Here is a 19534-nt window from a genome sequence, read left to right as displayed (position 1 = left end):
AACTTGAGATATCCTATGGTTCTATGATTGTAATCTTCTGGAGTCCAAAGGAACGGTGTTTGAAAAGACTTTTGTTTGGGAGTCCTTATGGATGATGCTGTCTATTTATCTTGTAAAAGAAACCATTTTCCCCTTTCAAAACTAGCAATGGAAATCAAAATGGGACTGAGAAAAGAGAAGAGTAAAAAGATATGCCAAGATTTCCCAACAGACAAAAGGCAAAGCACAAAATATCCTGCTTTTTCCAAGACTGTGTATACTGTTGACTCACAAATTATCTCAAATTCTCCAAGCAGTAGTAGAACATAGAAAGAAGCGACGCTGCTGCTAGATTGAAAGTTTACCTTTGCAACAATGTTCCAGCCCCATTATGAAAAATACCCAATAAAAACATCGAGAGCCTAAAGCTTTTCCCCTCATTGATAATACCAATTCATGAATTTAAAAGAACAAATTTTTGTTACTCACTTACTTACCTCTTCCCAGCAAGAAAATTCATAAGTATTTAAAGTTCTTCCATATAAGGATTGGATTCCTTTGAAATTAAATGATTTAAAAATATGAAAATAGTCTGCAGTTGAATCATACTTTCTTCTTCTTCTTTTTTTTTTTTTTTTTTTTTTTTTTTTTTTTTTTTTAATATAGGTTTATTCAGAAAATTGGCTACCATTTGAGAGCAATGGTTTCCATACTACGATTTGTGGTGTATTCAAAACAGATGGAAGCATCTCAAAGCCTGCTTTGTCCAAAGCCAAGAACATTTTTCGGCAAGAAGTCTGAACTTGTTGCCACATAAACAAAATGAGTGATTTAACTTAGTGTCTACATATTTTGGATTGGCAAAAACTGCTGTAAAAAAGTAAAGCCAGAGAGCAGACTCTACAAAAATAGGAAAAGACAGAGCATGAAAAAGAGAGAGATACACACATGTATGCGTGCACCACACAGAAACACACCCATTCTGGCAGCTGTTAGACCTGAAGTGTTTGTGTTGTGAGATTCTAAACAAGTAACAGGGCGTTTTGGTCCGTCTGGAAAATTTCTTACAGTTTTTGTTCCCTCAGTTTAGGCACCCGTGTCAATACTGAAGAAAGCATGTTTGTATGCCTTCTATTGGTTGTCCCTAAAAATAAAATTAAGCCTTACATTTTCTTCAGGTTTGTTTACGATGTAGATATTCAGTAAGATGCTTTCCAAGAAACCAAATGTATCCTAAAACTGTGAAATGTAGAAAGGTAAAAAGAGTAGATAATAATCTTGAGAGCTGTATATGTGTATACTTATGTGGAAAGGGTCAAAGATTTAATTTTGTGGTTATGTGCTTAGTCCAAAAGGCACATGTGTGTTTGGCTGAACTTCAGCTAGATGATTCTTGGGCATTTGCAAATCTGCAGTTTCTGTAGACACTGAAGTTCTGTCTTGAAAGTGCTCATGGAAGAGGACTGAGTATGGGAGTAGACAGAGAAAGCTGTGCATAAGTCTGCCTCTGTCATTGATGTCTTTTGGTGGTTTTGGTGTTGCTGAGCTGTATAGGTGTAACTCACCAATTGTGTTCCCTTTTCTAGGGCAGTGTGTCTTGTTAAAGTGCACATTGGACTGTTTTCTAAAATGTCTTCTAACCTTGTTTAGTTGCTACTCCAGCTTTTCTTATAGCAGAAGTGGCGATGGTGACATGGGAAATTATTATGAAAAGGTCTGATATGGCATCGGATATAAACCAATGCATTTTGTGAGATTTCAAAGCCTGTAGGTGATCAATGCAAGATTCTAGAACAGATTGGCCAAGAAAGTGAGTTCCAAAGCTCATTGACAAAATCGTAATAGATTTCTGATTTAAAAATCTAGGACAGTTGAGGAGTGCTTGGTTGCGCTTAATAAAAATAATAAAAAATAATGCAGAATTATTTTTTATTATATATTTCACAATTTGAGGACTACAGAGCACACAATGAAGCTGCTGGATAATGTGAGCAAGCAAAAATGTTTTTTTCAGAGAGTGAATAAATAGAATAAGCAACCTATAAATAACTGGGAAGCAGAACTATTCTGGATCCAGAAAAAAAGAAAGATATTAATTTCTGATAGCAGATATTAAGCTGCAAAAATTCTAGTCATCAGGAAAGGTGAAGTCTAATTTGGGCATCTTAATCAGACATGAAATAGCATTTATCTGCAGTGAGAACATGGTGAAAGATTATTCAGAACTGGTTCAATCATGGTGAACTTGATTTAATAGCCAAGACTACCTATTAAAAAGAAAGCTCAATGCTTGTTTATGATAAGAAATAGGGAAATTAATGGCACCATGAGTGGTAATTGAATTTGTATTGCTGACGAGATTTTAGGGGATTGTGACAAATGGTCTCCAGAACAGGATCTGACAGGATCTGTCTGATCTCTGCAAGAGGCATCTGTGAGAGACAGCAGCTACAGAGCCACTATGAAAGAGGTCCAGGACCTCTTGTCACACATTAAGCTAGTGATGGATGCATGCTCAAGCAGGATTTTGATTCTGTGTTGCAGTCAGATGCAGTTGCACATCTCGTTACTCACAGGCTTGGATTTCCTTCAGAATTAAGTCTAGGTGGGCAACAGAGAAAAGCTTCAGTTCAGTCTGGAGAGGCACCTGATTTGGAGATGGGGAAGTGGTATGCTGAGATGCATGGCAGAGTGCCATTGCTCTGCATTTTTGATAGCCTATGAAAGGCAGAAATTGGAAGAAATAAAGCAGTTACGTGGGCAATGAAATCTTCTAATTAAGAAAACCTCTGCCTGAGAAAAAGCTAAATGGAGCATGTATCTGGAACAACACCAATTATATATATATATTTTTATTTTTTTTGTCACAATAATCAGCACTTCTTTTCAAGACTGTTTTTGATTGTTATAAATAGCAAATTCTGAGCCTAGCTATCTTCATGGTTTTCTTCTATGAATGAGATGCATTTTCTGTGGAATAGGGGTGTTGAAATGTCATCATGACTGTCCCACAAGTCTTCCACTATTTCATACTTGTTGGCCAAGTAGATAAGGAAAGCACTGCAGAGGACAAATTCAGACTGTGGGGTACAGTTTGAATCAGTGATTTTTTTTACTTCATATGACTCTTTCTTTTATCTGTTAGCATTTTATTAGCAAAAAGAGGCTATTGTTTTTGTTTTGTATAGCTCTGTTAAAGTCAGTGAGCTCAGAAATATGAATTTGTGTGACTATGCACTTTATAGAAATGTCCCCAGATGATAAGAAAGCAATCTTTGAATGTCATGGAATGAAAAGAAGCTATCAAAATTCCTGGGATTGTTATCTGATTTGCCAAAAAGCATTCATCAAACATGCATTTGTAGAAAACATTGTGTCTTTCTCAGTAATTTTCTTCTAGAATATAACATAATGAAACATATGCCAATGGATTATCAAGAACAATGGCAATTCAATGTGATTTAGTGACTGAGGTGGAAACACTTCATGTTCATAACAAACAGTTGAGGAAGTACCATAGGAACCCTAAACTCATTTAGAAACTAATGTGAAGGGGGTTTTATACTTGAAGTCTGATCAGTCACAATAAAATATATAATTTATCTTTAGAAGGATGGTAATTTCACTTTACTGAGATCCATTATTTTATTAGACATTAGCCCAAAATTTTAGTAAAATTTCCAGTTCGTTTAATGGAATTTATTAATTAATTAACTAAAGAATTAATTCACCAAAGCTTTCAAAGCTTATGCCAGCACTTTCTACAAATAGGAGATGAGAAGGAATTAGGATATATAACTTTTCCCCTCATCCTTGTAATTTTGACATTCAAAATTATACTTTTAAAGTAGCTGTATATGAACACTTGTGATTTTTTAAGCTGCATTCCATTTATATTAGGTACTCTGTTTGTAGATTTCTGATACATCTAATTTTAAAAGTGCTTTACTAATACTATATTTAAAATGAAAACCAAAAACAGGAGCCTTTTAAGGATTCTTTTACTTTGTGCTCCTTGTTGGATTTTTGTGGTTAGAGAACCACATTTTTGTTTCAAATCCAACAGATCTGTTATGAGAACAAAATCTAATGATGGAGGAGAATCTTGCCAAGAGATGATTTCTAGTGTATATTAAATGGAAGAGCCATTGCTTATAGTGAAAAATAGCTTGCCTGATTCCAGGCTTTAGCTTTACATGCTAAATAAAATAGAGAATTTGCAATCCAGAAGAAGCTAAACTGTATTAACAGTAAGAATTTTAACACTGCATAATCAGAAAAGTACTTAATTTTAAATGGTTTAGCTCTGTGTAGGTGGTCCATGCTCACAAATTTTTTTTGTTTAATTTTGACACAAATCTCAAAGATGTGTCGGAGGTCCCTGAAGAGCTGTAAAGCTGGGAGTCTAAGATTTCTACCATAGTGAAAGGTGGAGACAGTGAATCAGCTTATTAGCTACTAAGCCTTGGCACCTTGTGGTTTTCCTTACATTGGTGCTTTCAGGATTAAAAATATATGGCCTTTGTAATAGTAATGATTTTGAAAGTAACCCCTTACTGGTCATAAAAAATTGTGATTCTCAAGCAGAACTGGCCCAGTGCTTCTCAGTAATGTTGAAGAACATGAATTTTGCTGTCTCAGGGAAGGGTCCTGCCACAGGAAGCAGATGTCCAGGAAATCTGTTATAGTGAAAGACCTTAGAGAGAGGGATTGCTGCTCCCACTGCCAAGGGAAGGATGGTCAGACAGTTGCTGTTTGTGAGGACCACTCAACACCACAGAATGAGCTTTTGCCAAACCAACACTGGTTTGGAAGCTGCCAGACTGGTTTTCCACATCTTAGGTGTGGGTAAAGGAAGCAACCAGGCCAAGGTTTCTGATAACAACTCAGAGTTTGCGGTCTTAGAAAAACATCTGCTATTCCTGAGCCTGCAGTAAGTCTCTATTGATCTTTTGTCTTTGGATTCTCTATGTATTATTTGATGAGAATCTGTACTTGATTATGCAGTTGACATTCAGGAATTTCTGCTTCTTACTTTAAATCTGAAATGCTGTCTGTCTCAGTGGTCTGGATAAATATTTTTTTTTATTTTTCTGCACCTTCTTCTGGTTTCATAATATGTCAATCACTCACTCACAGGACTGTGGCTAGGATTTGCCAATGTCAGTAAAGGGTTTTAAAAATAAAGTAAAATATAATGTCTGAGTGTATCTGCTAGGGATTAGTTTTGTATTTGAGTTGCAAACAGCAACTCTTCAGAGACAGAAAGACCCTACCAGCTGAAATGGTAGCATTGCACCATTGTAGACAATCTCAGGCAATGGATAATCTTGGAAGAAGGGTTTCTCCTCATTTTGTCTAAGATTTACGTTGAACACTTGGACCTTCAGGCCAGAGGATGCATGTTGCACAGGGAGAGGGCAGTTCTGAGAAGGGTTATAAGCAGTCCTGCTAATGCCAGATGGCCTGGAAGAGTAACTTTATGTAAGAGAATGGACAGCCATAACTCTTTGTGCTGGCAAACTAGGAGAGTAAGAGAAGATATACAGAATCCTTCTTTCTTCACTAATTCCTTTCTCCTGTGTACTCATTTTGCAAATCACAATTTCAGAACCGCAAATTTCTTGGAGACACAGAAGTCACAGAAATCAGAGAAATCATAGAATATCCTGAGTTGGAAGGGCCCCAGAGAGATCATTGAGTCCAACTGTTAAGTGAATGTCCCATGGGGATCAAACCCATGCCCCTGGCATTATTAGCACCATGCCCTACCCAACTGAGATGCTTATTGCTCAAATGTACGTTGAAATATGTGCTTTTCAAATTCTAATAATTATGTCCTTTCCTGAAATTATATCTTCTGTACTTTACCAAATACATATTTCAAACACAGAGGTTGCAAAATTGTACTTTTAACTAACTGGGATTTCCAGGTGAATAAAGAGAGCTCAGTTGAGTCTTAAAAGATGTCCAGGGTTCTTAACTGTGATATTTCAATTCAGTCCAAGCTTGACAGTTTTAGATTTTCTTGCCATATCATGTTACCTCCACTAAAGAAATTGCAAAAGGAAGTAGTATCAGATGATCTATGCATATTCTTTGAATCTTAGTGGTTCTTACTGGCAATTTTAAGACAGTGTATGGTAAACACCAAATCACTTATGAAATAAAGCTTTCCAGCAGGTAAATGGAATCTATTTTATTGGGCAGAGAAGCATGCCGTACAAACTCATTGTGAATTGCAGATTTTCATAACTAAGACACTTGTCTTCCAACACTTTAGAGATAAGCCTGGTTGGCTATACTATCTGTTTGCCTTGGTGGTCCATAGTATAATTTTGTAGACACAAAGCTTGCACTGTCTCAGAAAAGGGGTCCTTTTTGTTTACCAAGTTTCTAAACACTAGGGCTCAGAAGAGACCCCGCGGGACAAAAGGAGTCACCCTATGCTCAAGGAGAGATGATATCATTTGGAAGTCATTTGCTCAGGGAAGAAATAGGAGGGAGAAAACATCTGTTGACTGTTGGGAGGCTTGCCAAGCAAAACAGAAGTTGCGGTTGATAGTTAGGACATGCTAACAAAACCAAGGAAAGTAATAATTGTGTATAGAAGCATACAAGATACATACTAGACATAGTTTTCAAAAAATGACCTTCAAACTAACACAGCTGGAATTTTTTGAAGGATGGTTATCTATCTTTGCTTTGCATGAAGGAAATAAATGGAAACGAAACCATTTTTTCTTAAATATTTTATGCAGAAAACAAAACTCACTTTGTCAGCTGTTTCTCAGCCTTCCAGATGGTTTGGAAGACATACTTGCACTGGGACTAAGGGAGAAAAACCTGTGAGACAGAAAAAAAGGTACACTTGTATTTCAGATACTGCATTATCACAGAGGTTTGGAAGGGACCTCTGCAAAGGCAGGGTCACCTAGGGCAGGTGACACAGGAAGATGTCCAGGTGGGTTTAGTATGTTCCCAGACACGGAGACTCCATGACCTTCCTGGGCAGCCTGTTCCAGTGTTCTGCCACCCTCCATATAAAGAAGGGGTAGTTTTAACATTTGGGTAGATCTTTTGGTCAAAAAAGGCTGGGTGACCTATTCCTTCACCCTATTGTTCCATCCTTTTATGGGTACTTGTTTCTTAATTTTATTTTTTTTCCCTTTTTTTCCCTAGAATATTACTCAGAGTATTCTAATGATTCTTTTCTTTTAAAAGAATTCCACAGGTCACATGTATTGAGGTGGAGAAAAATTATTAGCATTAACTGTAAGTACTAAAGTTAATTAAACAGATTGGATGATCTTCCCCTGTGTTGGGTAATATAACAATGGAACCCCATACCTAGGATATGGGTAGCTGCTCATCTCTTTACTTATGTCTGTCTGGACAACTCATCAGGAGAAAAATCTTTCTTGCTTTATTTCAACACTCCACCTGTGGTCTCTGATGGTATCAGGAAATGCTGAAGCACAAGAAAAATGAAAGTAACAGTCTGTTAAAAAGACTAACATGTAAGTTTAAGGATTTATAATAGATTGGCTCCCCAGAAGTCGAGAAAAGCCTCCCATAACTCTCCATGGTATCTTAAAAAGATAGTGAACAAAAGGAAATTCCATATAACTTCCCCTGAACTTTAATATTAATTTATATTAAAAGTTAAGATTTATTACAAATCATCAAGAGCTGAGAAGTATGGCTTTAGTTCCTTGATGATGTTCCTTAATTCCTATATCTTCTAGAGCTCTCTAGTATTGGAAGCTGAAGTCTGTAAAAGAATAAAACTTCCTAACTAACAGGAAAGAGTTTTGATGAGTCAAGTCTTCCTACTTTCACTTTAGAGGTCTCCTGAAGATCTTCACTTCTTTATGTAGAAGACATAAAGATGTTTTTAATGGACCCACTGCTACTTAATGTCTCATGAAAGTTGTGGCCAAATAGAAAACGTAGGCAAAGTTCACACTTTCTAAAACCCCAGAGACCGTGACTATTTTAATTTCAGAATTACTCTTCCATCCTGGTGAGGGGGTATGTAGATCTTCTACATACCAGGGTCCATGGAGTATCTAATTATGTCCTCAGCTTTACTCAAGGAGGTTGCCAAAACCAGGTGTTGTGAAAGAATACTGCCCACAGAAATGGACAGGCTGGGAACTGCCTCAAAGAGGCTTTAAGTACAAGATCAAAGGGACAATGTGGGAATTCAGGCCAGTAAGCATTACAGGGATGAAGGTGGATCTAATTTTCTCTCTTGCAGAAGAGAAGTGAGAGTCCTGAAAACAAGGAGCCAAGAAAAAATGAATCCCAGGTTGGACAGAGACTTGAGACTGATTATAAGATTCTCTGGATTTTGAGGAATGACTGTGAACTTTTTTTTACCCCTGAGAAAGGTGGGAACTTGAATCACCCCAAGTACTTTGAGCAGCCTCTCTTTTTTACATTCAGTAACAATTTGAAGGGTTTTTTCTTTGAGGAAAAGCTTCATCACTTAAATTGTATATCTCTTTAAACATATATGATTTTATATAACTGCTGAGTTTTACTATTGTTATTTTCATTTCTTCAGGATGAAACTCTTACCACATGGTTTGCTTGCAAAACTTGTCATTAAGCCTAGCAGAATAAATAGCTATGGATAAGCGACCTTTGTGGTGTTTTGGGTTTGCAGATCCTCTAGAACTTTATTTCATAATTCTTTGAACTGACGAAATATGCCAATTCTTCCCCCCCCAATTTAATTTTCTTGCACTGCCAGTATTTGTAACTGGGTGGAATCATGTGTTATTTAAATAATGATTCCTGTCTGAAAGTAATTTCTGCCCTGTTTGTGGAAGAACTGTTCATGCAAAAACAAAACCTGTGGCAGCTTAGGATTTCTATTTGAAATCCTGAATGGAATAAAATGACTGGAAATAAAGCCTCAAAATATTGTGTGTTGTAATTCCTTGTTCTGTTCTAAACATAGAACTCTGAGTTATTAAAGGGTCCAAGTTCTGGTACAAATAGTTTTCTCCTTCCTTTTAATAATTGCCTGTGTTAACCAGACATGGTGACAACAAACTTTGGTCCTTACAGTGGTAATCATAAATCTCCAAGCTGCATCCAGTCTAACAGTTTCAGGACTGGTGGAAGTGAGTTGGTGCTTGCTAGATATACATTGATCTATTATAAGAGTACAAAAATAGGAATGCATCTTGTGTTGTCTCTTGAGAAGGAGATTTGGAGTGCTAAAGCCTAGAAAATTAATACTGTGGTTGCCTTCTTATTGACAGTACATTAGGCAGCACCAACACTTTTTCAATAATCAGAACAGATTATGTCAAGTAGTAGGCAATCCCTGGTGCCAACATGCTTTATACAAATATTTGAAGTAAGCTATTTCTTCATAATAGATTATGTATTATATACATGTATAAATATAAACAGGCATATATCAGAATGCTGGAAAAAATAATGTTTATATAGACTTCTTTAGCTTTTCCTGAGACTTTTTGTACTTCCTTCCCATCCAGGTTTAGAACTATCTCTAAAGTATTATCAAAGTAATAAAGGAAATGGCTAAAATTCCACTAAAGTAAGGTAAATATTGTTTTTAAACATTGGATTAGAGTAAATCTAATTCGGCCTGCACATTTAGGGATTCAGTGCTCTCCACAGCACTACCTCAATTCCCAGAAAGAATGATTGTAAGCTGAAATATAATATTCTGCCAGGAAATCACTAGTTCCGAGTTATTAGATTCCAGTCTTGGTTGAGACTGAGGCAAGGAGACAGCACAGGAAGCACTCGGAGTTCTTCGTAAGTGTGGCTCAACATTTTTTAAATAGTGTACTTTCAAAGGCAATGGAGATGATGGACTGCAGTAACTGAACTGCAGGTGCAGAGAGACCCTCCTGTAAACTGTGATTATTTCTTCTTTTCCTGTTGAAAGTGTGAGCACAAGTACTTAATTTTGTTCTCTAATGTTTGGAATTGAAGTATTTAGTCTGAAGTAACCATATCTATTTTTGCATGAATCCCTGTGTGTGGGATGCATAATGTTATGTTCTCTTTGAGCAGAGCCCACAAAATTTCAATCTTCACTAAACAAATTCAGCCTAAATCAGAAACATGGATCAAAAAGCCTCTAAGGTTACTGAAGTTGCTCTTTGATGAAATATTCTCGATGCTAAGGAGCTTTACTATACTGGTTAAAAGGATCATATTATCTACTTGCATGAAGTAGATGATTCAAACCTGAAAACAAGTTGTCTGTAGTATATCAGTTATGATTTATTTTCTTTTAAATCAAGTGAATACCAGTATTTTTCTTTTAATTAAGGAATATCTTTTGGAAAAAGCATCTGTTTAATGAAGGCCAAGAAAAACTTTCTTTAATGTTGCTCTTTTGTCACGTGGGACCTGCAGTTCAGGTATTTCCTGTTCTTACTTTTTCTCAGTTGTGTTTCCCAGCAGATGACATCTACCCCATGTATTTTTTAACATAAATCCTTATTGATTATTCTTGGGAAAATTCTGCCAGTTACATTGGATTCCTCTCACAGATCAAATTCGATACTGGTCAGCCTTAACTAGAATATGACTTATGACTGAAAGGCTGCTTATATGGAATTATGATAACTTTATTTCTGTTAAGTGAGAAGTGGGCAGCTATTATAAAACCCCATAACGCATTTTCTGTTGTAGCAAACATTTGCATTGCTGGTTTTAGTAGGGAAAAAGGACTGCATCCACTATGAAGAAGTAATCAGATTCCTTTCTATGCTTTGACTACATAGGAAAGAAAAACAATTATTTTTACTCCCTGCCTGTAACAATGAAGTTATTGATGGAACCACACTCTGGTGTTTAGGTAACTCCAGGTAATGCTGTCAGGGAACAAGTAGGGTGCTCACTCCTTCTGAGTACTCACTCCTTCTTTTTTAGTAAACTATCACTGAAACTGCTCTAATGATCATTACATGTACACAAATCAGAACAATCTTAAATAGTCTTTACTGTGGCAAGTGTCCTGCATTTCAGGCTTCCCAAGAGATTTGCTATCCTTGATGGCAACCTCCAGGCAAGTCTGTGACACTGTTCAACAGATTGGTATTTTAAAAAGGGTCATTCAGAGGTTTAGACTAAATTTGCATTTCAGTCCTTCTGGTAGACTGAAATGTAAGTAAAGGTACTTGGAATGTAAAGAACAAGTGTGTGAATTCACACAGCAAATGCAGAAGGAAAATATTTTCAATATTTTCAAAATATTTTCAAATTAATCAGAAATACACATTTCTGTAATTTCCTTTCCTTTTTGTCACCAGTATTCTGTTCATGGGGTCCAATAACATTTCACATCACAATAACAATCAATAGGGAAAACAGGAAAATAGTGACACAAATATAGCTCTACTTCTATAGAAAGAGACCAGTGTCTACATTTTTCCCTTGAATCTTCATCAGCAATTTTACATTTAGTAAAGGAAAAATACTTTGCAAAAATTTTAATTTCTGTGAATACTCATTTCAGAAAAACACTGGGAAAAAAACAACATAGCTACAATTTTCTTGTTGGTCTACTGAGCTTTTAATAAGAACAGCTGGATAAACTTTTTTCTTAAGTTAATATTATGCTATTAGAGGTATGAGATGCATCTCCGACGTAATCTTCATTAAATAATCATGTTGTTTTCCTCAGTAATAAAATTCATGCTAAAATATTTGGGCTTGCCAGTCAAAGCAACAGAAAATAAAATAAGGAGCCTACAGAAAAACACAGGATTGTTTCATTTTTCTTGGATCCCGTGGAAGGATATTACTTTTAAAATTGCAGCTCTGCTACCTCATCTGTCAGGTTAATTTCACCAATGTTTTCCCTTTCCTTCTGTTGAAAACCATTAAAATGATGGTGTTTAATTTGAAGCCTCATTTTAGTGTGCTGTTTATTTAAGACAATGGATACAACGAAAGAATTTCGTTCTCTTTTTGAAAAGTTCCAGGATTTTCACTACCCAGATATAGCCTTCCTAAAGTGATCTGTTAGTTGATTTTGGTTAATGTCATAAATATTCTTTAGGTTCATAAATGTCACAGTCTCATAAATATTCTTATTCTTAAAACTGGATTGAAGGTTGTAGGCTGTTTATTTTCATTCTATACTCATTTAACACAGGATACTGTCCACCTACTATCTCCACCTCACTGAAGTGGACAGAGTTGTAAACAAAAATATATTTAGCATAAGCATTCTGCTTGTCTGGTCTTCCCTTTATCAAGAAAACATCTAAACAAGGGACTGCCCGAGCCAAGTGCTGGCATTTCCCGGGATGACTTGCCGGACCAAGGGCAGGGAGAAAGCCAGAGTCTCTGGCAGCCAAGGACTCGCAGGAGCTGCTCGGCCAGCCCGCGTTTGGCTTGGCCCGGTTAAGGCGAAATGTGGTAATCTTGTATTCCCTCAGGCTCCTTTCTGGTACGGAAGAAGCAGAAGACCTAGAAGACCTGATTGCTTTAATACTTTTACTGCTGGGATGTCATGCTTTGAGGCCGATGCTCTCACCTGCAAGGTAAGAGAGCAGGGAGAGCCGAGCGCTGCGGGGCTGAGGGGCCGCCCTGGCGGCGCCGCTGAGCGGGCAGAAGGATGGTCCGCGCGCCCATACATTTTTAACACTGCAGTGGCATTCTCGCCTCTTACTTATAACAGCTGTACCCTTTATATATGTATCTTATCGGGTAGGTCCTGGTAGTTTTTGTTTGCCAACTCCCGACTGCCCCGACGGCCCCGCTCATGGCCGGCCCGTGCGGCGCCCGTGTCCCGGGTCTCGTTGTCCCGGGCCTTCGGCGGCCGGACAGCAGAGGGCGCCCGCGCCCCGCCCGCCGCGGGGCCTGAGGGGACTCGCGTGGCCGTACAGCCCTGGAGCCCCGCAGCCCATACAGCCCCTGGAACCCTTCAGCCCATACAGCCCTGGAGCCCCGCAGCCCATACAGCCCCTGGAACCCTTCAGCCCATACAGCCCCTGGAACCCTTCAGCCCATACAGCCCTGGAGCCCCGCAGCCCATACAGCCCCTGGAAAGCATACAGCCCCTGGAATCCCGCAGCCCATACAGCCCCTGGAACCCCTCAGCCCATACAGCCCCTGGAACCCTTCAGCCCATACAGCCCCTGGAACCCTTCAGCCCATACAGCCCCTGGAACCCCGCAGCCCATACAGCCCCTGGAACCCCTCAGCCCATACAGCCCCTGGAACCCCTCAGCCCATACAGCCCCTGGAACCCCTCAGCCCATACAGCCCCTGGAATCCCGCAGACCATACAGCCCCTGGAACCCTTCAGCCCATACAGCCCCTGGAGTCCCGCAGCCCATACAGCCCCTGGAGTCCCGCAGCCCATACAGCCCCTGGAACCCTTCAGCCCATACAGCCCCTGGAATCCCGCAGCCCATACAGCCCGTGGAGCCCCACAGCCCATACAGCCCCTGGAATCCCGCAGCCCATACAGCCCCTGGAACCCCTCGTTCCATACAGCCCCTGGAACCCCTCGTTCCATACAGCCCCTGGAATCCCCACAGCCAATGCAGCCCCTGGAATCCCGCAGGGCCGGTTCAGCCAGCGGGCTCCGCTCGCACGGCTGGCTCAGCTGGTGCTCGGACATCCCGCCTGTGGACCCTCCCAGGGGTGGCTCTCAGCCCAGGTAATTCAGAGATGGTTGTGCAAGGCAGCTCCGAGCACCTTTCCTCTATCTGCCCGAGTATCAAGTGGGAAACACCTGAGAGGAAACCGCCCTTCCAGGACTTTATTCCTGACATAATAATTTTAAAATATTTCAAGTGTAAATTTCAAAAGGCAGGAGGAAAAATAAATGTTCTGTCTATGCACAGGAGGATCCAGGCAGAGAAGGGTTTGCCTCAATACATTTATTCAAGAGCATACCTAGACTTTTAAAAGTGGTACCCATATTAGCCTGTATATGAATAATATATATATTGGTGTTGAGAGGTTTTCCTGTCTATTTACTAGCAGTAAGATATTACTTTATTTAGAGGTTCGCTAGTTTATAGTGTAGAGCACAATATGGCACCTTCAAGATCTTGGATCTTGAAAGAATCTCAAGGGAAGTAGCAAATTTTCTGTCAAATGCAAGAACTTGAATTTCCAGTACTATACTTCTTTTTAAATACCATTTTCTCTAGTAATGGGCTAGATAACACAGTCGTGGGAGACTTTGAACAAAAAAGCCATGGTTTTTAAGCTTTAAAAACATTTGTTTGCTTCTGGGCAGGGTTAGGTCTGACTGGGAATAATGTCTTCCGTTTTGGAAATAGAGATATGAGAGGTTTGTTATTGAGACATTAGAGAGAGAGAGGGGGAGATCTTGTGGTCTGAAACAACTTCCAGGGCTCTAATTCCACATCCTCTGCAATATTTACAAGGCAAATAATTTATATGTAATCTGGCTTTACTCAGTGGAGCTCCTCCTGGTCTATACACTGCAGTAGAAATCATAAACAGATATTCCACATCTGTTTCTGGTTTTGCACATGGGAAAAAAGGAACTAAAACCTAACATCTAAGCCTCAGTCCATACATTTTAATATTCTAAATGAGACGTATCTCCAGTAGGATGACTTGCCTGCTGTGGAGTGGATATGGGCTAGTTAATTAGTTAGCATCCTTTGCAGACACGTTTTAAAGTGCACAGCACAAGTACAGAGCTATCAGTTGCATCAAAGCACCTCCAGTTAGCAGTGCTTTTCTGACTTTCCTCAGTTTTAAAACCCATGTGTTTTTTGTGGTTCTGTCTCAGATGCAGTAAAGCTGCAGCACTGGCATTGAGACATACCATAGCAGGGTTTGTGGCCTTTTCCAATGACTAGGTTATATCATGGTTATAGTTCTAGATGTTAATATATAGAATAAATGATAGGCCCTGAAGTAAAGCCCTATAAACACTGAGCATTGAGCGGATGATGACATCGTAATTAACCAGAAGGGCAAGGTTCCAGAGCTTGCTGTTGTCACCAGGACCTTCTGTAATTACAGCTTTGTCCGTGGTATCTTCCTGTTTCACTTTTTTCTCTTTATAGTTCAGAGAACCGTTAACATTTTTAGTAGAAAACAGATTGCTGGTAGAGGAATATAATCTGACAGCTAAAAATTGTAACTATCAACATTGGTATTTTACAGAGCCTAAATCGTTATCTGCATCAAATATACTTGACTGAGTATGACAGTTCTGTCAACAGGGGATTAATGCCTATCAGAGGTTTTTTGTGTCAATCCTACTTACTCTTACACAGAAGCCAAGGGTGGCAGAGAAGGTAATTCAGGGCGTCTTAGTTGTCTCAGAAGCTGAACAATTCTCTTTGAAAAGAGGTGATGACTGCATTTGGAAAGTATTTCAGATGTAGTATGCTCCCTGCCTCAAGTACAGTAAGAACTGCGTTCATTTACTGCATGAAATGGAAAACAGAGGTGGGGAATATGTAGATTGGTGGATTTGCTGAATTGAAAGCGCAATTTTGGGGCTTTAGGCCTCTCAGAGCAGTTCTGTTGCTGAATGTTGGCTCCCTGCATTTGGCCTTTAAGAAGCCTGTCCAAACAAGTGCACTTGTGATGAAGACACTTTCAGAGGTAATAAATAATTACCTCTGATATAAGGGATAAGTAATGAGGTCAGATCATGTGATATCCATATCACACATTACACATATATATGTATTTTACTTCAACACAGGATTTATGTCTGAATTCAGACAGAAAGAATCACAGAATACAATCACAGAATGTCCTGATTTGAAAGGGATCCACAATCATCACTGAGTCGAGCTTCGTGATCTCTACAGAACCCTAAGAATGTCACCATGTGCCTGACAGCATTCTCCAAATTCGTACTGAACTCTGTCAGGCTGGTGCTGTGTCCACTTTCCTCAGAGCCTATTCCAGTGCCCAGCCACCCCATGAGTTAAGAACTTTTGCCTAGTGTCCAAACTAAATCTCCCCTGACACAGCTTCATGGCATTCCATCAAATCTGATGGATTTTATGACGTTTATGACTTTGTATTTTATTTTTATTCTTTATGACTTCTGGTTGTTAAGTGTCTTGCTGTAATTCAGTTATTTGTTCTGTGCTTCTAAATTAAGTTGCTAATTTTAGAAAATTAGCTTTCTACAAAATTATCTTTGTAGAAAATTTATGATTTTTAAAAAACTTTTGACCTTTTTCTATCCTTTCAAACTACAAGAAAGACATTGAATGGTCTGTAGTGGTATCTTTAATTCATTACTTGTTTTTAAGAACTATTAAATACAAAATCTGTGAGCAAGTGTGACACTGGATCTTCTCAAGATGTTTTTGCTTAGTACCTTTGAATGTCAAAATATAGTGAAGACTTTGTAATCTAGTAGTTCTTGGAGTTGTGTGGAGCATCTCTAAAAATAATTATGTACTTCTGGAAATATTGCTGATTCCAGTGCTGTATTCCTCATATAAATCCAAGACACCTTACCATAATAATCTTAGCAATAGTGACAGTAGCTTTTGAAGCAGACATACTCTTAGAGTTGTTTTACTGCAACAGATTAAGATTGCTCACTTTTTTCCTCCATCTACATCCACGTTACATGGCATGAAGGAAACTTTAAATGATAAAGACATATAAAAGGAAGAACAAAATATCCAAATTTAGCAAGCAGATTTTTTTTATTAACTCTGCTTTATTTGTTCATCTGCAGGCAGAGTTCAGCATGTCATGTAAAGATTGATTCAAACTATGATCCCTTGTCTGATTCCATTATACCAGCCATTGAGAGACAGAGCCTGAATGTGGCATCTGTTTTTCTTCTGTCTTCAAAGTTTATGCCAATGTAGTTTTTGTTACAGGAAGACACATATTCCAACTGTTTTCTTTGAACACCAAGCACTGTGCCAAAACCAGGGCCATCCTAAGGAACTCCCTTTCTCCTCAGGCTTTAGTGGTTTGTGTTAAATGAAACCTGGATTCACAGCTATTCTACTGAGGTTTTTCAAAACCTTTCTTAAAATCATCTTTTGCCATTTTTGCTTTTGTTGACCTGATGCTCTAAAATTATAGAGTTTGCCAGGGCTCTTAAAACTTAAATTAGTGCCTAAATTATCACAGTATCATGCCTTTCTAAAGTATGATACTGTAATTATGGTGCAAAATTACATTAATCCATGATTTATGATGAACAAATAGTAAATACCGTATCACTTTATGTAGCTACATTTCTCTGTTCTGCAAAATACCATTCCATTGTTACTGGTATTTTCTGTGGTGCACAGAAAATCAGCTTGTCCTTCATTCATCCATTTAATCCATTCAATCTATTCACTGTAATTTGAGGCAGCAGTTCCAACTAAAAAAAAACAACCCTTGATGTTGCAAAAAGTTATTTTAATGTTAGTTTACATTCCCATGCAGTTGATTGCATGTGAAAAAAGTAGTAGTATAAATGTACAATGCATGATATTTGCTTTGTTTCCAACACACCTACTGCTGATTTACCCCATCCTAGTTTTGTGGGTTTGGCATGATAAAGGCAGTATTGAATTTGTGCAAACTGCTTTGAGAAGTAAGCCACAAGCTTTTGTGGCAATAGCCTTATTTCTTTCTGCAGATATTGAAGCAGACGGCTGGATGTGACCAGAAGAGAGAAGGATTTCAAGGAAATCTTCAACATGCAAATGAAATACTGACATAAATTCCTGTTTAGTTTAATCCTGTTGTGTAAATAAACATAAAGATCTGAGTTGCTACTGAACAGAACTCTCAAAACACTGAATCACCCGCCACAAAGCTCCCTCCTCTGTCTGATGTTTTGAAGTATCTCAATATCAGGCTGCAGATTTGGTGAAATGTGCATTGTTTCTTTGCTTACTAGTAGTGACAGCTGGATGGAAGTGTTCCTGCCTTGTGAAGAAGTCCTACTGGATGGCAGCATAATCCTCCTAATCCAAGGAGGGCTGTGTCTCCCCTGTGTTGCCTCTACTTATTTTTACAGAATCAAGCCTTACAAGTGTTGTTGGGTTTTTTTTAAGAAAGGACTTAATTTTAGAAACAAAAGTATTTTGTTTCTTTGATGAATCAAAGAGATGTTTTAACCTACAAAAATGAGTACAGGACAATCCAATTAATAATTTCCAAAGGTATTACAGAATAAAAGTTATTTCATTTATTGTACAATTGTCTCTGGCTATTACCATAATACCATGACTAGTTTTTTTTCCTTCATTCTACACATTGATAAAGAAAAAATTTCATGTGATTTTGCAAAAATCAAGCAATGACTTCTATGATTCATCTTTAAAATCCATACCTCTAGGCTCTGTTAAAACAGTAATACTTTACCCTTTGAGTTTCATATTCGCTGTACTGGAAAAATGAGAGTAGATCTTTATGAAAACCAGACAAATTAAATCTGTGAAGTGATTCACTGTGAAATGATTCCCCGTGAAGTGATTCCCCAAGTTTACCTGGAATTTCATTGGACAGCAGTCTTTATCCAGTAGGGGTTATGATACTTAAAATGCTGAGAGCTCCAAGACTGACATTCAATAGACCACAGAATATCCTCTCTGTTAAAAAGATTTGCACAGAATCCTCACATTTTTATGATTGAAAGAAAGACTTCTAGTCCAATCTAAAGGTGTCAGTGTTAAATTAACTAAATTTGCTTGGTATAGAATAATGATTAAATCAGGGACCGGAATGTTTCTCTGCTGATTAGGAAACACTTTTTTAACACCCCCCTCCCCCCCTTCCAAATAAATAAATATGTAAATGCATTTTTTCAGGGAGAATAATTTCAATGGAAAAAAATATGTTCAAAAACATCCCTTCCAGTGCATTTGTTAAAGTCAGACTTCTGGGGATTAGGAAAATGGCAGGGGATATGTGTTTTCTTTATTCTGAGTGCTTTCAATTGCACAGTCAGTACAAGAGATTTTTTTCCCAATTTCTTATTTCATGACTTCGTGCCTTTACCTTTTTTTACTAATATTTAGAAATGCAACTTTTAGGAAGAATTGAGCCAGTTTGTTTTCCTAGTCCTCAATATTTTTTTCACCTTAAATTTATTTTTGCACTTTCATTTCAGATAAACTCAAATCTGGATTTTTCTGTTCAGTTCTGCAGCTAAATTGACAATTAGTTATTTACAGCTTCACAATTGCTCATACCTTTTTTTTTTCCAGAGGCTCTTGGGCTTAAAACTATGTTCTGTGTTCTGTATTTCTAGCAAGTTTTGTAGTGGCTTTGTGTGTGATATTACAGCTGTGCCCCTTGAAATTTAATTTTTGCTTTTATAAAATTAGCAAAATGGCAACTTTATTATTAATAAGCCTTCATACTAAATAACATGATGTTCTATTTGTGCCTCAAGATTCATCATAACTCATTCTTTCCAAGAGTAGGTACATATTAATTTCATCTCACAGAACATTTGTAAGCTTGTTAATAAGGCCAAGTCTTAACATCAGAAACCTCCCTGCAATTTAGAGGGGCTTGTCTTATTTCCTGCTCAAGGGGCAGCCTTTTACTTCTGTGAGGG

This window comes from Oenanthe melanoleuca, chromosome 5 (genome assembly GCF_029582105.1).
Source record: "Oenanthe melanoleuca isolate GR-GAL-2019-014 chromosome 5, OMel1.0, whole genome shotgun sequence".
NCBI classification, from domain to species: Eukaryota; Metazoa; Chordata; class Aves; order Passeriformes; family Muscicapidae; genus Oenanthe; species Oenanthe melanoleuca.
Note: the sequence above shows the minus strand (reverse complement) of the source record.